The sequence below is a fragment of the Athene noctua genome, chromosome 14 (genome assembly GCF_965140245.1).
Source record: "Athene noctua chromosome 14, bAthNoc1.hap1.1, whole genome shotgun sequence".
NCBI lineage: Eukaryota > Metazoa > Chordata > Aves > Strigiformes > Strigidae > Athene > Athene noctua.
In genome coordinates this window covers 17,032,568-17,053,155 of record NC_134050.1, presented here as the reverse complement: position 1 = coordinate 17,053,155, position 20,588 = coordinate 17,032,568, and the positions used below count along the sequence as shown (strand labels likewise).

The following is a 20,588-nucleotide window of genomic DNA, read 5'->3' as shown; positions in this document are numbered from 1 at the left end:
GAAAAACACCTTAGGCCTCATCTTTACAAAATTTTACAGGGGTGCTTCACCTCACATGGGGTATTGCTCACTGCACTCAGTGGAAGCGTTCATATATTCGTAGCAACGTGGAATTGAAACTGCAAGATTTTTTAGTTAAATGAGAATGTCTTTTGTTTCTGACTCCTGGAGAGAGTCTTTCTGATATAAACGCATCAATTTGTTGTGGATGCAGCCTCCATGGAAAACTTGAGTGACTGTTGATAGTTAGGTAACAAAGCAGTCCAGATGAATTGAAGTTAAAAATTAAACAGACATACACAACATTGTATGGAATGAGTATTAACATCTTGCTCTTCATACTGGGAGCCATGCTTTAATGGAGAGAGAAGGGAAGTCACCTGTATGCAACCCCCCAGCTTTAATCCTACTTTTCCTCAGCCTGTCCTAAATGCATAGCTAAAAGATAGTTGGGAACATGTTTTTCTATCTTTAACGTGGGTCAACTCCCATGACTTTTTATGACCAGTCTCATCATGTCTATTTTGGGTCATTTTATCAGTTCAAGTCCCAGCTCCTCAAGACAATTGATTTGTGATTTCCCATGAAGAAGTAGTTGAAAGAAAACATTGAGTATCCCCTAATGTTTTAAATGCTAGAAACACTTCCCTTTCCCTTTCCCTTTTTTCTTTTTTTCTTTAAGAGGAAATAAATCACATACTTTGGAGCCCCATACATGTTTGATTCCAACATGCTGACAGCATGTTTATTTACAAAAGTTTTTCATTTTATGTTCCTCAGTCTTCCCAGCATTTTTTTTTCCTCTCAGACAAGATCTTTCTTGACTCCCTGAACACACTTGGTTGAGCTTATTGTCAGAGTTAAACACCATCGTATGTTTTGTTGCTGTTGTGATGCCTCATGCTTCCTTAAGCAAGTGCATTGCACAGTCTGGGGAAGAGGAGATTTTAGGGGTGTGGAGGGAGGTGGAGGGGCTTCGTGTCCTTCTGAACATTCTGGCAACAAGGCTGGCCGTTTCTTGCTATATTTCTAAAAATGTTCTGTCAAATGACTTGTATTAACTCAGCTTTGTGTTGTATTAACTCAGCTGAGTACAATTTGCCTGAAGTGACTGCAGGTGACATGAAATATTAAAAGAATAAAAACATTCTTCTGGACACATATCCTTGAGACAGGCAGGTACTGTTAAATCTTCATGAACATCAACATAACAAGAGCATGTGGCCAAACAGTCTTTAATGTCACCTATATATCACTCAATTCTGCTTTGGACTAATGAATTTAGACTATACCATTCATTTATTTTTAACTTCAGCAAGTGTAGTTCCTGCCAATGACCCTTTTTTAATAAAAACAGTCATTTTTAGAAAATGCATTGATTTCTTGCATGGAACAACAAATTTAAAGGGAAAGCTGTATAATTGCAAAGCTTAGTTAAGAAAACTACATTAAATATGAAAAGTGGGCAATGGAAGTGAAATGTGAATAGAGGGTTTAGGTGGAGAGAAAATCAGCAGCTATAGAGAAATCTATCTGAACTCTCTGTTTTAATACAGAATTTGCATTCTTGTTTTGTCACTGTGCTATAAATGGTCACACAAATGTCACCACTCATTACATAGGAAAAGGTAGGAGAGCTGGAACTGAGAAAATCTGTTGTACCGGCAGGTTTGAGAGCAGATGAAGTGGTGCACTTGGCTGTTGTGCTTTGGCCCTGACCATAAACCAGGGCTTTCTTCCTGTGCAGACCACTGCTTGTTCTTTGTGCCTTTGTAAGCAGAGATGCCTGAATATATTACAGCTGAATATTGATATATATCTGATCCTAAATTGGGAAATTACCTGTTTAATATTTGTGCATGTACAGTGTTTTCATTGCATTTTAATTCATTGTGCTTGTAGGAAATGTTGGGCTAGAAAAATGTTAGTTCACCAGTATATACCTCCCTCTTTTTTCCCTCATGTTCTCATTCTTGATTAGTATTAAAAAAAAAAAAAAAGCAAGGTATTCAAATAATTTCATGGGACTTTGCACCAGGCTTCCTATATAACCTTGGGCAAGTTACTTAATATACCACATTTTGACGGGGGTCTGGAAGAAGGTAGTTATGTGAAGCAAGAAAGTATTTGATTATGTTTTCTCAGTTGAGAGATCTCCATAATAAATCTACTAAACAAGTGAGGCACAGCAACTTCTAAGTGTTTTTTAATGGGATGAAATTATCCTCACCAGCAGATCTGAGTATTTCTAAGAAACTGCACTTTGACTTTTTAGAGACAACCTCAGCAGATGTTCAGGCAGCTCTCCAGGTATCTAAAGATAATAGAAGGAATTCCAACCCACTGACGTCAATAGCAAAACTTTTATTAACTTCGGCAGGCCAAGATTTTACCCTGTCACAAATCAGGGCTAACCCTTGTGAAAGAGCTCTCTGCAAATGGGGGAAGATGAGAAATAGTTTTAGAGCACATCCTCTTATGACCTCTTTGCCTTTGGTGCAAATGCTTAATTGAACATTTAACTTTAGGATGTGTGAGAAAAACAACGCATAAATGCTCTTCTTGACATTCCCTTGGTTTTCACTAACAGGTGATTACACATTTGATACTTCCTGGACACTGAGCTGAGCGTTGGCAATGCCAGCATCTATGTTGTTATTTTTCCTGTTTAAAGATAGATACCATCATGCTGGATATCTTTCCTGAGCTTCCAAGAACTATTCTGTCTTCTCTAAGCACATTTTTTTAATAAAAAATTCATTACTATTGTAAATTGTTTGAAGTCTTGAGAAAAGAGAGTGTATTCTTGTTGAATTCAGAAAAAAAGCTATGTGCTTTCAGGTCAAAAGTTCTCATGTTCAGTCCTCGTTGCCAGTTATCTACTTAGGTGAGAGTACGTTACAAAAATGAAACAATTATAGGTTATTATATAATCCACATGTTTTTATTTAAGGTTGTCTTAGTAACTGAGTAACGTGTATTAGTTACACGTAATAGGGCAGATTTTTTTATTCTAGTGGATTCATACCAGTTATTTTAGCTATCTCACTTAAATTCTCTGAACTGCCACTGACTGAACAGGGTACTTGGACTTCTGTCTTTTGGGCCTTTGAGTTACCTGTATATCTGCCTTCTTTTAGGTGCAAAGCACCTTGAAGCTTACACATTGGTCCTGCATATAAAATCCTTGAAAGAAACAACAAACTTGAAAGGGCCTGACCTCTTTTACAGGATACAGCATTTTCTCCATTTTGTGTTCCACTTCTTTTTTCCTTCAAAGCAACTGCTTTAATATTCTCCTTACCTGAGGGAAAAAAAAAAAAAAAAAAAAAAAAAAAAGTGAACTAAACCTGTAGTTCAGTAGAAGCACTCCAACAGTAATCAAGCAAATATATATATATATATGATATATATATATTTATACAGATACACAGGGGAAGAAAGTGAAGCTGGTTTTCTGTTAAAACTGTAAGGATTGTGCTGCTGCTAAATCATTTTGTGGTGTACTGTTTAACATGAAAGGAAGTGAGATTCAACTTTTTATCCAGAAATTCATGTTTATGAAATTCAAAATAATAAAAAACTATCTTTTGAAAACCAGATAGGGGTTTTTTTTAGCCTTATTAGGTATACTTATTTTCTAAGAAGTCACTATGGCAAAGGACTGTCCAGATACAACTTGGACATAGTGTAATTTGTGATGCAGTGATGATTACTTAAGAAATGCCCATTACTGTAATTGAAGATAAACTTTTACAGTGCCTTGCTTTAATAATTTCAAGTATTAGAATAAAAACAAGCTTTGAAACAGCACTCTGTACTACAAAACACTGTCTTTAGCCCATTAGCACTTTAAATTTTATCTGAACGTGAATCTTAAGCTGTAAGTATTGTTTAAGGACCCAGCAGTTGCCATTCAGTAATATACATCCTAACAGCATTCACTTCAGCCCAGATTCAGAAAACATTCCAATACAAAAAATCAGTTCTGATTTTATTTGGCCTTTAGTTTAGGCCTGACTGCAAGCAAATAATTGTCCTAAGAGCTTGATATTAATGTGTTCTTGTGAAGCAGCAGCTAGAGGTGTCAGTACAGGCTGCTGTGTAGGATAGAACATTTTAGGACATTCTGTAGCACTGGAGAGAAAAGGAACTACGTGAAAAAAAAACCAGCACAAATTCAATTTAGTTACCTGATTATACAGATACAAATAATTTTTTTGTTGTACCTCCATTTTACCTGGTTTATGTATATGTACACACAAACAACATGTTTAAACTTAGAAAACAGAGAGGAAAGTATACTTAGGTTTACTTAGGTATATTTAGACTTGAACTTAAACCTAAGAAGAGTCCATCTGGTTACAGGACGAACAATAATAATTTGATAATCCATCCTAGAGAGCAATGTTATCTTAGTCTTCTCAATAAAATTAGTAGTGGACAAACATTCAGAGATTTGAGTAAAGATTGCCTCATATGGAGTCCTTCAGACTCATCCAAATCTCATGAGTTTTCAAACTGGGTCATGAAGATCTGTGTGGGAAAAGAGTTTGAGCTGATTTTTTGTTTGTTTGTTTTTTCCTGCTTTCAGTTCAGACTGGAAATTCTGTGACAATGTTCTTTATTGTGGCATTTCATCATGGTGCTTTAGGTCTTGGCTTGCAAACAGAAAAAATAGTATGAAGAAAAGATATTTAAGCCTTTTAAAATGTGAAAAGTCCGAGAGTTTTCCAAAGACCAAACCATTTGTTTCTGGTTTGGTCTGAGATTAAGTGAAATGATTTCTGATTCAATTAAAGACCAGATTTTTATAGGTATAAGGCAACTCTGAGACAGATGGGTAATCACTAGGATTTGCCTAAGTGTTTTGCAGTTAGTTGTCTGTGTGCATCTTTAGGAATTTATTTAGTATGTTCAAAAAAAAAAAATCCAGTGTTAGTGCTAGAGGCTGAAATTCTCGGTTACTTGCAAAAAGCACGTTTGCCTTGCGTGTTAAGCCCTGCTGTTCTTAAGAGATGTGGCTTTTCATAGGTCTCACCCTGGTGCTGTGCTATAGGGACAAGCAAGCCCATGGGACGAGCAGCAGTCACAGCTCCACAGAGCTGCTCGCCAGGAGACATCAGGCCTGGCCTCTGAAACGCACAACAGAGTCCCTGTGCCCTGCACGCCGTCACCAGGCGTCTCTGCCCACGAGGAGCTGGCTCTGCCTGGCTCTGCCTTTTTGCGTAAGCCAGCAAACACACACAGAGTTTTAACAGCTTCCCGTTATGACACTCCGGGGTGGAGTCTCTCCGCCTGTAGTCGCCTACCCCATTACCCAAACTTGTTTGCAATTTGTCTGGTTTTGGTTGAATTTTAAGCAATTTATCGAGTTGTTTTTCCTTGCGTTCTGACCAGGCTGTCAAGACATTAACTCTTGTGATAACCTGGTAGCTGTTTACTGTAGGATATTTAATAGGATTTTTAAATGGAATTCAAGATACATGAATTGTTTGTCAGCAAATCTCCAGGAAAATCAATACAAACTCAGAAGTGCTGGGAGAAAAGGCAACTTTGATCTTCTTCTAATGCTTGTTTTTCTTCTCTATCCTAAAAGCCTTGCAAGTCTTGAGGAATAAAAATATGGAGGGGAAAAGAAAGGAGGGGAGGAATATCCCATGGACTTGCACTTTTAAATGTGGAGAAGATCTTGGTAATTACCCGTTTGCACAAATAGCTGTGGTGTTATTCCGGCTCTCATTAAGGTCTCAGTAGATTAACCCAGTGAGAGTATGTTTTCAGAAACTACAAGGAGAGGAAAATAATATGAATTAAAAGGCATATGAGGGAGAAGAGCAAGTATCACCTCAGAGCCTGGCTTAGCTGAAACTGCACCATCCACAAGCGGAATACACTTGGCTTGCTTTCCCTTTCCGTAGAAGCCAGGGAGGAAGGCAGTGTTAAACCTGCACAGAAAGCCCTTCAATGGACATGGTAAGGCCAGGCCTACTCCCATGCTTTTCGGCATCGTTTCAAAATTCCTAATTGTCTTTCAGTCCCCAGAGTGACCTGGGTTCTAATAATAAAGACTGAAATTAAAGACTGGAATAACATAACCTGTCAAGTCAACTCTCTGCTCTTTGAGGACAGCATTGTACCTGAGTCCTTCAGTGCTAAGAAAGACTCTGTGATGCCCTAGAATACAATTTAAACTAATTTTGTTTCAGTGTTCCTGCATACAGTTAGCCTACTCCCCTCTCTCTTCTTAGTCTGTGCAGAACTCATGGATATAAGGCATATACAAGGTGTAAAAGTAGCTGGTAGAAAAGTACCGCTGATGTTCAATGCACTTTTTCATATTTCGCATTTCCCCACTTTCTCAGAAAATTTTTCGTAAGGAATCACTGCTGATGCCTATTGAAAGTCTCCTCATTAATCATGACTTTGAGTTCTCATCACCTTAAAATACCTTCTTGATTCTGGTATCTTCAAAATCAACATTTTCTCCAGTTCTTGTCTGCAATTCGCATTAACTTACTTGTCTGGATTAAAGAACTGCTTTCATATATATATATATATTACTATGTATGTTAGCTTATATAGATGGATATTTTAATGAAGTAATCATTCAAAACTGGAAATAACCTATTGTCTTGTACTACCAGTGTATCTACAGAGTGCTTACTAGGAAGTGATAGTGTGTTTTGGCAAGTCCTTTTTACTCCCAAAACACCTGGTCTCAGAAAAGTTTGAATGAACATGTTTTTGCTTAGTTTTAGGGCATCCCTATCATTGGTTTAACACAGAAAGCACAGTTGCAAGACATAACTACACTGAAAGCCTAATTTTGCCATGTTGCTATTTAGCATTTGTGCTAATCAAAATATGAGTAGTATGTTCTCTGAATTGCGTCATGTTGCAAAGAGATGCTGTGCAGCCAGAGAGTATGGAGAAATAGAAAAAAGTCGTCCTGCAGTATTATTTGATTGGTACAAAGGTGGCAAGCAAGGAAATGTGGAAACGCGTCTGCATGATTATTGAGCAATGGCATGCAGAGTGAAGATGCCCCTGAGATTTGATAGCTAGGATCACAGTAGGCTCTGAAGGACTGTGAAAATGAGGGTAACTTATCACTGATAAAACAGAGAGGAGGAACCACAGGACAGATACAGAAAACCTAGGGGTAAAGGGGAGAAAGAGGTAACTGGGAAGTGTAGGAACGTCAGAGGACTCAAGTGAAGGAAGGCAGCTAGAGAAGAGGGCTGGCTCACAGTGGCATGGAAAGGAGAGCCTGAGGCAGTGCTCTTTTAAATAAGACTTTCAGGATTGCCTCCCTAATTAAATGAGTGGAGCTCTGATTTGAACCAGCTGAGGGTCTGGTTAACTGCTTCTGATTCTACCTCTTTGCAGGTATACTTGAGAGTGGGCATTTCTGGGGGATCTTACATCCAAAAAAAAAAAAAAAAGAAGGAAATTCTCACAGTAGTCTTAATGCCAAGAAAGATATCACAGATATCACTCTGCTTTCCTAAGTAATGTTTCCTCTGTGTTTTGTGTTATGATGGCTGATGTTAATCCTGAGGTGGGAATTCCCTGATTCTTGGACAGGTATAACACAAGTGGTACCCTCCTTAATTCCACTACTAGTGTGTTCCCTCAAATTACTGTCCATCCTGGAGTGTAGTCACTCTTCTGGGTGTTGGTATCTTCGCTTTCATTTCCATTTAACTGTGCTGATACTGCCAAGAGAAATGCATGGTCATATTAGTTGAGTACTGCATTCCTTGACTGTATTGATACCACTGAAAAAAATATTTCTAGAATAAATAGAGCCCACCTAAAACTGTCCAGGATCAAGAGACTCATATCTGCTACGCTGAGTGGAGTTGAGCTCATGTTCAACACTTATCGAGAAAATGTTGCTTTGCAGCAATGTGTTGCAAAACTGTAAAGTTACAAATTAGGCTGATATTTTTAAGAAAGTACTCAACTGTAAATCATTCTGTAAACATCATCACGTATTTACACAATGAGATAGGAATATTAAGCAGAACATTTTTTTCTATGTAACAACTTAAGTTGAAAGGTACAACAGGCTTGTTAACAGTTTCTGAATTGAGAGGGAGAAAGTAATTAAACCACATGCTGTTTTCCATATCTCACTTACTAGAGAGTAATTCCAGGCCAAAAAAATACGTTGTTGAGCTGTGCCTGTGCTTTGAAGCCACAGAAAGAAATGGAGTTCACATACCAGAGTAGTTAGTCCCAGCCAGTTTCTGTCTCCAGCATATCAGCTCATAAAATTTCCCCTGTCTTTTTGCAATCATAGTAACACAGCATATTCTTTAACTATTAGACTGAACAGGAGAACTCATATGTTTCAGGTCAGATTTTCCACACAAAATATAGAACCTAGTTAGTAAGTGTGTTTCTAGAATTCTTCTCAATGTATAATCTACATTTGCTCTCTTCAATTTTTTTCTTGTATGTACAAATTTTTCAAGTTTCTAGTGATCCCCTGGTATACTGAGCAAGTGCATAAGTTTAAGCATGTGTTCTCCCCTTGACTTCAGTAAGTCTACTCATGCCCCTGCTTTGGTGACATGAGGACTTCAAAGCAACGGGGCACATTGAGGCAGGAACTTTTGTGCAGGATGTGCATTAAAGAAGGATTTGTCTAGCTACTAATTTTGAACACGTAATTCTGTAGATGTGATACAGCCCATATTTTTAGTGGTTTTCAAGCTGCAAAGTGCCTCTTCCTTCATACTCATATAATTTGTACATCTGGTTACGTATGAAATAGGTCAGATTGTCAGTTATTTAGGTACCTCATGAGGTTTGTCAGAACTGTGTATCCCATCCTAATTAGATGGGCTGATAGACATTTTTGGAAATGCCAATAGGGACATCCATAGGTGTTTGTATGCAAATATCATCTTGGGTTCACAAGAGACAAAGATGAGATCTGGATCTGAGCATCTGCAGGACTAAAGTGAAGCACGGGAGGTTCTATTTGAAATTGGACTGTGGCTTTAAACAGCTGTAGTTATAACAGGATGAAGCTGAAGCTGACAAGGGTCTAATCTTAATATTTTGCACCAAGTATGAGTTTGTGAAAAAAATCAGTCTTTGGTTTGAAATTGTTTCCAAAATAAAAAAGTTGTGGCCACTATTATGGTTATTGAGATTTACTAACACACGATTTGACATATCAAATGTTGATCATAAGAGAGGGTTGTGCTAATAACATAAAGTCTCTCTTACACTCTCTGTTTTCCCCAAATCTTTCCTTGCAAGTACAATTACATAAAACAGTTTTAGCAAGCTATTTCAGCAATGCTCATGTTTTGTTAGGTTGTCTCTCTGATTTCACAGAATTTTGTAAATTTAGCACAAAATTTTAGCCATGTGTATATTTTGGATGCTCCCACAACATGCCCAGTAGCTAGGAGTAAACTCCTTTTCATGTTGTGTTTTTCTAATTTTGTCGGGTAGCTGTTTCTTTGATTGAAAAAGATTTAAGTCTCCATCACTGCCACTTTAGAGACATTTTGCCGATGAATTGCAACCTTTTCAGTGAAGTACAGAAACATCCTAGCTTTTCATCAGGAGACATGGACAAAAGTACCACTTCACTGAACTGCAGCCAATAAAGGGACAGAGCTTGGATTACCACGGGCAAATACTGTGTGTGCAGATGAGTGATCTTGCAGTAAGCTTAAAATTCTTTCCTCTTCTCCTTTCAACTGTCCTGGGTTGGTTGGTTTAGGGTTTGCTCTAAAATATTACATTGGTGTAGAGATTTAACATGATGTACCATCATACTTTATCTCAATCCAAGCCCATTTCTGGTTTTAATCAAACCATTGTGTCACATACGTGAGTGAATTTCTGGAAGAATTGGAACTCTGACCCTGACAAGGTATAGACTAATGCCTCTGGCAATGCTGATATTCCAGTCCATTCTTTTACACCGTGGTTTTTTATTTAAAAACAAACAAACAAACAAACAAAAAAGGCTGTGTCTTAGGATTCAAATTTGAAAAGGCTTGATGGGTTTGGGATTTTTTTTGTCCAGTGAGCCATGAGAGAGGTTAAAATGATAGAGATGTAGTTAGGGATCTTGAAAGACAATAAATAAATGCTCTTTATATCGTCTTAATGCTCTGACATATTTCTGAAGAGAAATTACCACTAATGTGTTAGTATTCGTTCTCCTATTGCCTGATTAAGGAGTTTATAACCTTACGGTGAGATGACAGGCTGCTAGTTACTTCTTTCTCAGTGAAATATAGCCTGATATTCAAAACCAGAGGCCTGTGTTTGCCAGGTCTTGCTCTATAAGAGAGATCCTAATCTCAGCAAGATAAACTGCTTAAATAAAAGTTGATGAAAGAACAGTCCGAATAGTGGATTATGCACTAACAGTTTTACAGTGCTTTGCTTTAGGACAATTCTGTGCTTGTGTCCTTAGGGAAGTCAGTCAAAGAGCTGAAGTTTTTGGTTTACAGAATTGTATTTATCTTGATTTTTACCAAGTTAATTTCTGTTCAGTACTTGTATATTCATTTTCATTTTGTGCTGTGAAGAAATTATGGGGAAAGGGTTAAGAGCATGCTTGCTCTTCATCTGTTTTAAATCCATAAATGTGAGCCCCTGTGCTGTTTCCAGGTTTCAGATTACGCTCTGTGATTTATAGGAAAAGGCTGTTCTCCACAAGTTGAAATCCCATGTGTTTCCCCACCATTGTAAAATAACAAATCCTTGAGAATGCTTCCAGTTGCAGAAGTTGCAGTTTTGAACTACATTTGTAACTGCTTTTTTTCCTGAAGTGATGGCATTGACATGGGAGGCGATGTCCCCTTGTCCTAGTGCTGTCTGTTCAAGGTTTGCCATGCTTTTCATTGCAGCTTACACAAACTGTAGCAACACCCTTATGTTTATCATCTTCTATCACTTTATTTTTGGAGGATACACCCACTAAAAAGTGCAGCTGTGAACAGACACTTATATCATTCTGCATAAGTTACATCCAGAGCCCCTACAGAGATGGCACGGTGACCTAACAGTCCCTTCTAGTGTCTCATGGTGTAAATCAGCACAGAGTCTGGCCTCGTGTTTTTCAGTTGATTTCTGTGACAATGATGGGATTTTCTGGATACGGTATGATTTCAGAATATAGTGCTTAGAAACAGCTTCACAGCAGTGACTTCCATCTTCTCTTTTTCTTTATTAAATGGCAGGGGAATTTGCCAGTCATCTCTGTAGTGGAAAACAAATGGAAAATGTTAGGGTTTCTGAAATAGTATTATCACTGATTTTGGTAATGTAAATATTGCTATTCAGGTCGATGGCCTTTTCCTTTCAGATATTTCTTCCCCCTGTAATTCCTGTCTCTGCAACAGGAGAGCTGCTTTATTTTGTCAGTCACAACTGTGTAATGACTTTCATTTGTGTTGAACAGCTGAGATGGTCTCTCAGTTTACCTACATCACCTTGGTAAAACAGCTTGAACTTGTGAGGGTGTATGAGTGAGCCTAACTTCTTGCCTATGATTGATTTCACAAAGAAAAAACAACTTTTTTGTCTCTACTCATCACTATTAAAAATACATATATTACGGAGATGTGGGAAAAAACTGGAGGATGTTCTGGCTACAGTCATTGTGTGAGGTTAAATAAGGAGCAATGCAGTATTGTTTTGGCCTTCCATGGATCTCCTATGAACTGTGTCAGTAGTTGACCTAATAAAAGCTTATTTCTTTTGTCTCAAAACAAAAGGTTAAATGGGATGTTATTAGTAGTATTACGTGATGAGTTTTAATTAAGATGTGGGCTTCAGCATATATTAAATTAGCATGTTAAACTACTATGTAGAGTGGAAACAAATAATTGAGAATTCTTAGTGAGTTGAAGATAATTTTGATGCTTTAATGTCTCATATTTGGCATTAAATATTTTTGTATACAAGTTGTATCTGATGTGTATTGTGGTTGATGCAATTTAAGCCAAATATTTCTAGTTTGCAGTGAGTTTGCAGTGGTCTTGTAACTCCCTATGACAAATACAACAAAGAGCTACTGCGTAGTGTGAACAACTTCTTGAGCTTAATGAAGTAGTGTAACATCAGCTGGTTTAATATTCAAAGGTTATTGTAAGTTTAATAGGCCAGCAGTAAAGAAGCAAGTAACCATAGGCGATATGGTTATTTCTTCTAGTATCACTGATTGTAGCCTTGCATTTCCTTGTATAATTCAGAGCCATGAATGGCAAGCTATAAAAAATTATTTTTTTAATCTGAAAAGATTGCTCTTAACCAGATGCTGCAAAATAATATCTGTGGCTTTCTGTGTGCACTGAACTACAGCTCTGTTGTGTTCTGTCTTCAGCTTTAGAAAAGTTTAATATGTCAGACTATGTCTGTAAGACAGTGCCATACATTATTATTTACTTATCTGTGATCTCATTTGTGTCTAGTTACTTTCAAATTTATTGGCCTTAAAACCATGTAAAAAAGCAACTGCTTTCTGACTCAACAAGATTCGGAGAGTGAAGAGCTGAATAAAGCTTCGGTTTGATATGGGTATCGATATCAATTGGTATTTGATAATGATATCACCAAAGCTGGGGAACAACAGCCAGTTCTGACAAAATGGGAGCTGTTTTCATATTTTTCCTGTTTTCTCTACAGGGTATTTCAGTCCCTTCCAAAAATAGTTTTGTCTTCCCTTTTTTTTTTCCCTCCCATGTCCTTTGTGCAACTCTTCATACCTTGGTAACAGACATCCTTAAAAATAGAATTGGGAAAATACACAGCAAAGGTGATTTAGGATGTACAAGAGATCTCATGCACTCGCCTGGTTTAAGCACAAACTTTTATAGTAAGGGTTATGTTCTTAGCTAGCATCATTGTGGGCAGACCACATATGAAATCTCTGATGCTGCATCTGTTTGTTCCAGCGTGCCATTAGTTCTGAAAGTGTATGCATGATCTTTATTATAGCTACAGCAGTTTGTCTTGGTTCTAGACATACTATGTGTTGGACTATTTTCCCCAAGAGGTGTTGAACAAATTTGAGCGTTGAACTCCAAAATCCTATGCTGTTTAGTTCTTGTGGATCGCCTTCTGCTTAGTTGGAAACCAGGTGGTTTTTTTTCGTTTGTCGAGATATGTTGAGGAATAGAAGGACAACTGGGAATGGAGTAGAGAGTCAGCATGCTTGAAAACTTGGCTTTTAATGGTGTGTTTTCTTCCTTATCCTGTGTCCAGTTTGTCAGTATCACACAAACGGTTTGCAGAAAGCTGTTCTTGAAAATTCAGTTGTAAAATGATTCACCTTGAGTTACAGCAATATAGTTGTCATGCAGTCGTATAGATATTAGATATTAGAGATACTAGAGAGTTTGTACTTCCCATGAGTTACGCAGCCAAGCCCCTTGTGAGACTAGTGTTCCCCATCAGAAAAACAGCTTCCAAAAACTTCTGCGCTTTGTGCCACGTCTTGCTGATCCACGTTATTTTTACCTGTGCTAACTAAAGGTCAGGAGAGCCATGGTTCTTCCCCTTCTCTGGCCTGCAATTAAATATTCATTTCAGATCACCTTGATAGGAGCATATTTTAAAGGGCCAGATTGATGAGCTGTATTTTCTAGCGTTGCTCTGAGTCTCAAATTGCTGTTAGTGCCTGAAACGAGTCAAGTCACTTGAGCTTGTTTTTCCCCTTTCCCTACAACCCCGCACTGCCCTTGGACACCTCTCCCAGGACACCGTGCAGAGCCGATCAGGACTGCGGCCTCTCAGGATTCCCCGCAGCTGCCGTGGCTGCGTGTCGGCTCCCAGGGCAGGGGCAGAGCCGCGGAGCTGTGCTGACGCCGGCGGGTGTGCCTGTCTCCAGCCGTACATCCACCAGTGTCACCCCTCTGCTGAGGGCTGGGGAGATCCCGTCAGCTCCCAGCTGGGATTGCTGAACTGCCCACCCCTCGGGGAGGCTGCAGCTTTCCAACAGCTGCCCCCAGCTACATGTCATGCTCCAATACCCCGACTAGGAAAAACCTGCACAATTTTTTTCCCTTTTAAAACATTTCTTATAATAGTAGACTATTTTTATTATTAACTGAAGATATTAAAACATCAAAATTCTCCAAAGGCAATGTTATTTTTAAACTTGTTCTTTTTTGCATGTCTCTTAAAAATCCACAAACCAAGCTAAATCAGACTATCTGTGGAGAAAAGAGGATTGCTATGACTACATGAAAGGATTTCTGAGTTAAGCCCATAACTTTTGAGAAGAGAGACATGAAAGCTGCTGTAAAATAAAATACAAATCCATTAAAAGATGACTGTGGATTTAAAATTACATGCTTTAAATTAAAAAAAGGCCAGCCATAGATAGTTGTGAGAATACATAGTGGAGGGAGGAGCTTACAAATGTTAATTCAGCTTAAACTAATTCCCCTGGGGCTATCTTCACATTCAGTAAATAAGAACCAAGATGTTTACTGGCTGAAGGGTTCACCAAAAGAGTGAATTGGACATTACTCTTACAGAGTGTACTTGCAGAGCATTTTTAAAATTTATAATCACTAGTACTCATGGGAAGTCAGCCCTTGCATTCCCCTAGGTAGGGAACAGAAATTACATTGAGACACATGCATTTAAATCAGTGCAGCTCATGGTTTTAAAATTAAACACTCGAAATGTACTATTCAACAGAAATTATTAATCAAATGTCTTCATAGAGATCATTTGCTGCTGACATTGAATTATTCAGTGCTTAGATGAACAAATGCGTTGGATGAAATCTTACTTGTTCATGACCAGTTTGCAAGCGTGAATAAGAGTTCAGTAGACAGAGATCTTTTGTAACCAGACTACTTATTCATCAATAATTACTAAGAATGCCTTTAACTCCTAAGACCAAAAAAGTTTTTAAAAACTAGCTTACCGGCAATTTGTGATTCTTCTTATTCTACGTGTATCTATTATTTCTGTATTCCTATTGCATTTAAACCTGTGAAGACCCTAGAAGTGTGGACTGGGGGACGGCTGAATTAGTTTTCATTTGTCTTGTCACTAGTTACTCTCACGAATGGATGGGAAGTGCAGAGGGCAAGGTCTAGTAAAGAATGTTTGTCCATTAAGAACGTTATGGGAGCCTTTATGTAAATACTAAGCTTGGCTGAAGCCCATTTAATAAAACTTCAGTTTTGTAACTGGTTTGCTCTTCAAGTGTCATCATACTTTTCTGACACTTCTGGGCAGCTTTTACTGCTTTGTCCTTAAGATGGTTTTTTGTGAATCATTTATGGGCCAGGGTATATTTTGTGACCCCCTGATAAACATATCATAATGATGGCAAACAAGAGTTGCCAAGCTCTAGCAACAAATTAAAGGAAAAGCTGGATAGTCCACATTATTTGAAATAATCGGTGATTCCGATTTAGTTCCTGGGTACAGATATCAAGCATTTCCTATTACAAAATACACAGCAGTGCAACCTAATCCCTTCCAACTTACCACATCTAAAATGTTGCCCGTTGTCAACTATAATGGACAGGGAATGACAGAATGTGTGAAAAGACGAGAATAACCTTGAGCCACAGCAAATTCTATACCAAAAGCGCCTGCAGGACTAATGATGAAAGATTTCATTAGACTTAAATGCACTAATGAAATGGCTTAATGTAGTTACTCTGAGTCTCGTCTACCAGATTCTGTGACAAGGAACGCTTTTCAGTGCCCGAATGGAAAAAGTATTTCAGTTCACATGCACAACATATTATTAAAATCTGATGTGTTAAAGATAAAGTTCAAGTCTAAATAATGATTAGTGCCAAAAATTTCAGACTTCTTTCTTAATATTTTAGCTCTGTCCTAAGTCAGAAATTTAAGATGACTGCAGAGAATTTAAATATGCTTGAAAACTTAGCTTGACTTCAAATCAGTGTTAAGTTTACTGAGAAATGGGCATTTTGTAAAAGATATTATAGGTCTGTGAGTCTCTCCTACTGAGTTTTCATTCTTGTTAAACTCATTCTGAATAGACAGCACTGACCTTTTAACTCCGATAATATCAGCATCCATGTACGTTGGGAGGTCTGTGCCAGGTAATAAAATGTTCTATAAATGAACAAAAAGGCAAGTGTTATAAATAGGAAATTAGCACCACCTTTCCTCTGTCCTGTTGCTTTAATATTTCTGTTAACACTAAACCAATATGTAGAACACCTTCCTGAGATGAAAAGGGGAACAAAGTTCTAACAGCATTATTAAAGATTGCATAACAAATTCAGCAGCTTTGTAAGGACAATAAATATTTCTAATTAGTATTGTTTTTCCTTTCTTGGAAGAGCTGTATTTCAGAATAGGTATTAATCTTGTAAAACTTCATTTTAAAAAAAATAATTTTTTTTCTTTTTCTTGAAACATAAAACAACCAAACCAAGCAACTGCTTACTTCCTTTTTTGTAAAGCCACCTGTTTTTTTAACCAAAAATCTTAGCCTTGTTCCCGAAAGCATTCTTCTGGAGTGGCCCTGCAGGTCAGGGGTACTGTCTGAAGCTGGTGACATTCACTGTGGCTGTCAGTGAGTATAGGACTGAGGAATGAGCCACACCTTGGAAAAACCTATTGAGGTTTTGGCTGGCTCTGTTGTGAAAAGTGAATAATACTGCAGTCAAATGTACAAATCGCTCCATTACAATAGTTTGGGGCATTTATAAATGTATAACAACTTTCCAACCAAATGAGAACATCTGTAAAATTACCTTAAGTTCTTCAGCATGCTGGTTTTCCAAATTTCCAACCTGGCCTTGAACCCTTCCAGGGAGGGGGCAGCCACAGCTTCTCTGGGCAACCTGTGCCAGGGCCTCACCACCCTCACAGGGAATAATTTCTTCCTTACATCTAATCTAAATCTCCCCTCATTCAGTTTAAAACCGTTACCCCTCATCCATCCCTACCTTCCCTGAACAAGAGTGTGTGTCCCCCTCCCAGCTTTCCTGTAGCCCCTTTCAGCCCTGGGAGGCCGCTCTAAGGTCTCCCCAGAGCCTTCTCTTCTCCAGCTGAACCCCCCAACTCTCTCAGCCTGTCCTCACAGGGGGGTGCTCCAGCCCCTGATCATCTTCATGGCCTCCTCTGGCCTCACTCGAGCAGGTCCATGTCCTTTGATGTTGGTGCTCCCAGAGCTGGACACAGCACTGCAGGGGGGTCTGGTGAGAGCGGAGTGGAGGGGCAGAATCCCCTCCCTCAAGGGGCCACACTTCTCTTGATGCAGCCCAGGACACATTTGGCTTTCTGGGCTGCAAGTGCACAGTGCTGGCTCACAGCCAGTTTTCCATCCATTAACAGCCCCAAGTCCTTCTCCTTGGGGCTGCTCTCAATCCACTCATCTCCCAGCCTGTAGTTGTGCTTGGGATTGCTCCAACCCATGTGCAGGACCTTGTACTTGGCCTTGTTGAACTTCGTGAGATTGGCACAGGCCCACCTCTCAAACCTGTCCGTGTCCCACAGGCTGGCACATCCCTTCCCTCCAGCGTGTTGCCTGCACCACACAGCTTGGCATGGTCAGCAAACTTGCTGAGGGTGCCTCGATCCCACTGTCCATGTTGTCAACAAAGATGTTAAACAGCGCCAGTCCCAACATTCGAGGAACACCACTTGTCACTGCTCTCCACTTGATGAGTTGTTACATCCTCCTCCTTCCTTCTGGGTCATTCCTGTGGGCTCTGACAATGTTACGGCTTCATAGACAGCTCCAGGACCTAATTCTATGAGTTTCAGTCCATGGGAAATGTCATGTAGAATGTGCCATGTTCAAGATGATCTTGATGTCCTGTTTATATTGAGAAAGAAAATTACTGGTGGCCAGTGGAAGCTCTTGGCAATTTTTCTTTGGAAAGGCACAGGCTAAGATGTTGTCTAGTATTGGAAACAGTAATATTAAGCTTGATTTTATGGGCATGCAAACGACTTCAGTTTGTTCTTGAAGGTAATATGCTGATGGTTATTAGAATCACTCAAATGACGATTGGCAGGTCCCTCTGGATGTCCATTATTATGAGATTAATAGGTATGATGTGTGTAAGGCTCAAAGTCTGATGAACGCTTAGAAGAGGAAAACAGCTTTGTTAACAAAAGGGCAAAACCCTTGTCTGCTGACTTGGTTGCTAACGCACTTATCAAACAAGCTTTCTCCTGAAGTTAGGCAAAACTAATTGTATAAAAACGAGGGATTTCAATTGCAAGAGAGCTTAGCTTAGCTACCCTGAAGCAGGGCTCTCCGGAGCATCCCAGCAGTCCCCGAACGCCCTGTCCGTAGGGGCTGCGGGACCGCGGCTGCCGGCGGCTCCCTCTGCACCACAGTGCTTCGCCAAAGGGCACCTCCTGCTCGCTGGGCGTGCAGGCACAGCCAGGCTGTGTTGCTGCTGTCTGGAAGCACTCTCAGATGATGTCATTTCCCGCCACACTCCTAAAAAAAATACCCAGTATTCACGAAACTCTTGCTCTAAGGGCGGTAATGTATTGAGTGGCTATCTGGCATCTAAATATGCTGTATGTCCCCTGAGGTTGCAGACAGACGTTCTGTAACCAGAATTCAGAGATGTCACAAGTGGCTGAACAAACAAATATTGCCAGTTAATGGTTAAACTCTCAATTTACTAAAGCATTTGTTACCGGTTTGCGAAAGAGATCAAACAACCGTGAATCATAACCTTGGCTACTAATTAAATCCTTTATTCCCTTCCCTCATCGCAGAAGCATTTAATCTTGGGAAATCAGGACAGCCTGTTGTGCAGAATTCGATTCTACAGCATAAGCAGAAACAAGCTTACTGTAGGGTTTCCTGCTGGAACTGGAAATGGGAAGGAATAAAATGAGAATATTAGCTTTCCCTCCTGGCATAGAAGTTCACGTTAGCACTGAACAATGATTGCTGTAAAATAGCCGCATTGGAAAATCGTTTTGGTGGTATAGTTTTGTTATTTCAATGAATGGCAAATATTACTTTTATTATCCATCTGCCTTGCTTACAGATGAGACTTGTCATCTAGATAGAGAATGAGGGATTTGGTGTGCTTTACCGGTGACCGTCTGTCCCAAAGAAAAATATTTTACTCGGAAATAATGGACTGTGAAGAACACTCTAGAGGAAATGAGGCATAAACCAAAATGCTACAAGCAGTTTTATTGCGATTAAAATTTATTTCTATTTGTCATATGATGTTTTTGTGTGCATTTATGTATAGGATGTATAGGTGCGTGACAGTTACCCTTTTAATAGCAAATTAAGCAGCGCTTACCTTTCTGGCACCCATCTCTGTGAAGCAGAACTTAAAAACCCAAACCACTTTATTTCCTTCAGTTTTTGGGAAAGTTGTCCTTGTCCCTAGCATCAGAGGGGTGTCGCAAGGGCTTATAGAACAGGGATGCCATGAACCAGCATTAGGCTAACTCCATTCACCAGGACTCGATCCAGACAGGCACCATCCCAGTTAGCAGGAGCAAATTTCCATTTTTTTTTAACATTAACCATGATCTTGCAGTCAGATCTGCAAGAGCAGAGACCTGGAGAGAGTCTGAGACATGTCAGTAAGGTGTTAAGAGGGAAGGGCCTCCCTGTACAGATCCAACTGCGGATTCATGGATTGGTGCATAATTATTGACACACAGTCACTTTATATAAACGCACTGAAGTCACTTACAGCCTTAGCAATCTCTAGACCTGTGGTGAAAAGGTGAAACATTATTAGTTTAAAATCAACTGTATCCAGACCAAATTATCTTTTCTGTCATTGCTAAGTCTGAACAATTTTTGTAACAGAAAGAAACCACCTGAGAGGCAGTATCTACAAATAGAAAATAAGAGCTTTTTTTGGTTCTGTTTTTGGCCTTGCAGAAAGCTATTTTCCTACTAAAAGTGTGAGTTTTCAGAAAGGGAACTCCCCAGCTGCACTTGCCATGCTGTTCAGGGAGCAGATATCCACTGTTTGTACATGCAAAATTTCTGTTTGCTGGGAGAAATTTGTTCTGAGGAAATACGTGAATACGCACTAAAATTTCAGGTTATAATTAACTGAAGAGATTTGGGTGATACCATGCTATGTCATACCAAAGACCCAAACCTGTACAGAACTTAAATATGACTTTTCCATCCCATAGGGAGTATGAATGCTGTCAGGTTCAGTCCAGACAGAAAGCACTGCCTAGTGATGTCTCAGTATGTCTGTCTATCAGTATTGCTAATAATAATTTTATAAAGATAAAACATTTGGAGTATCTAACTCTGTTTTTACTGCTGCTTCCCCAAAGCCATCACTAGAAGTCCGGTTGAGATGAGAGTTAGAAATACTAGATGTTCATGCATTTAAAAAGGAAATAAATATTGTGCAATAATGTCATTCAAGTGCATCTTGATAAGAGTAATAGAATGAGCAAGTAGAATAAATCATTGGCACAGCTTGAATGTTTGTTTTGATATTTTAATGTTAAAAAACCACCATTTTTGTAAGCTTTGAAAAATTTAAAAGATCTATTGCTCTTAATGAATTGTTTAAAAAATAATGTCAGATACTATGAAAATCTGTTACTTCAGAGTACAAAGA

General features: G+C 39.0%; 1 protein-coding gene across 3 annotated transcripts in view; it reads left to right on the top strand.

The window, feature by feature from the left end:
* KCNQ1 (potassium voltage-gated channel subfamily Q member 1) overlaps positions 1–20,588 on the top strand; it is a 361,692-nt gene that overhangs the window by 227,562 nt on the left and 113,542 nt on the right. The gene's annotated exons all lie outside the window — the stretch shown is intronic.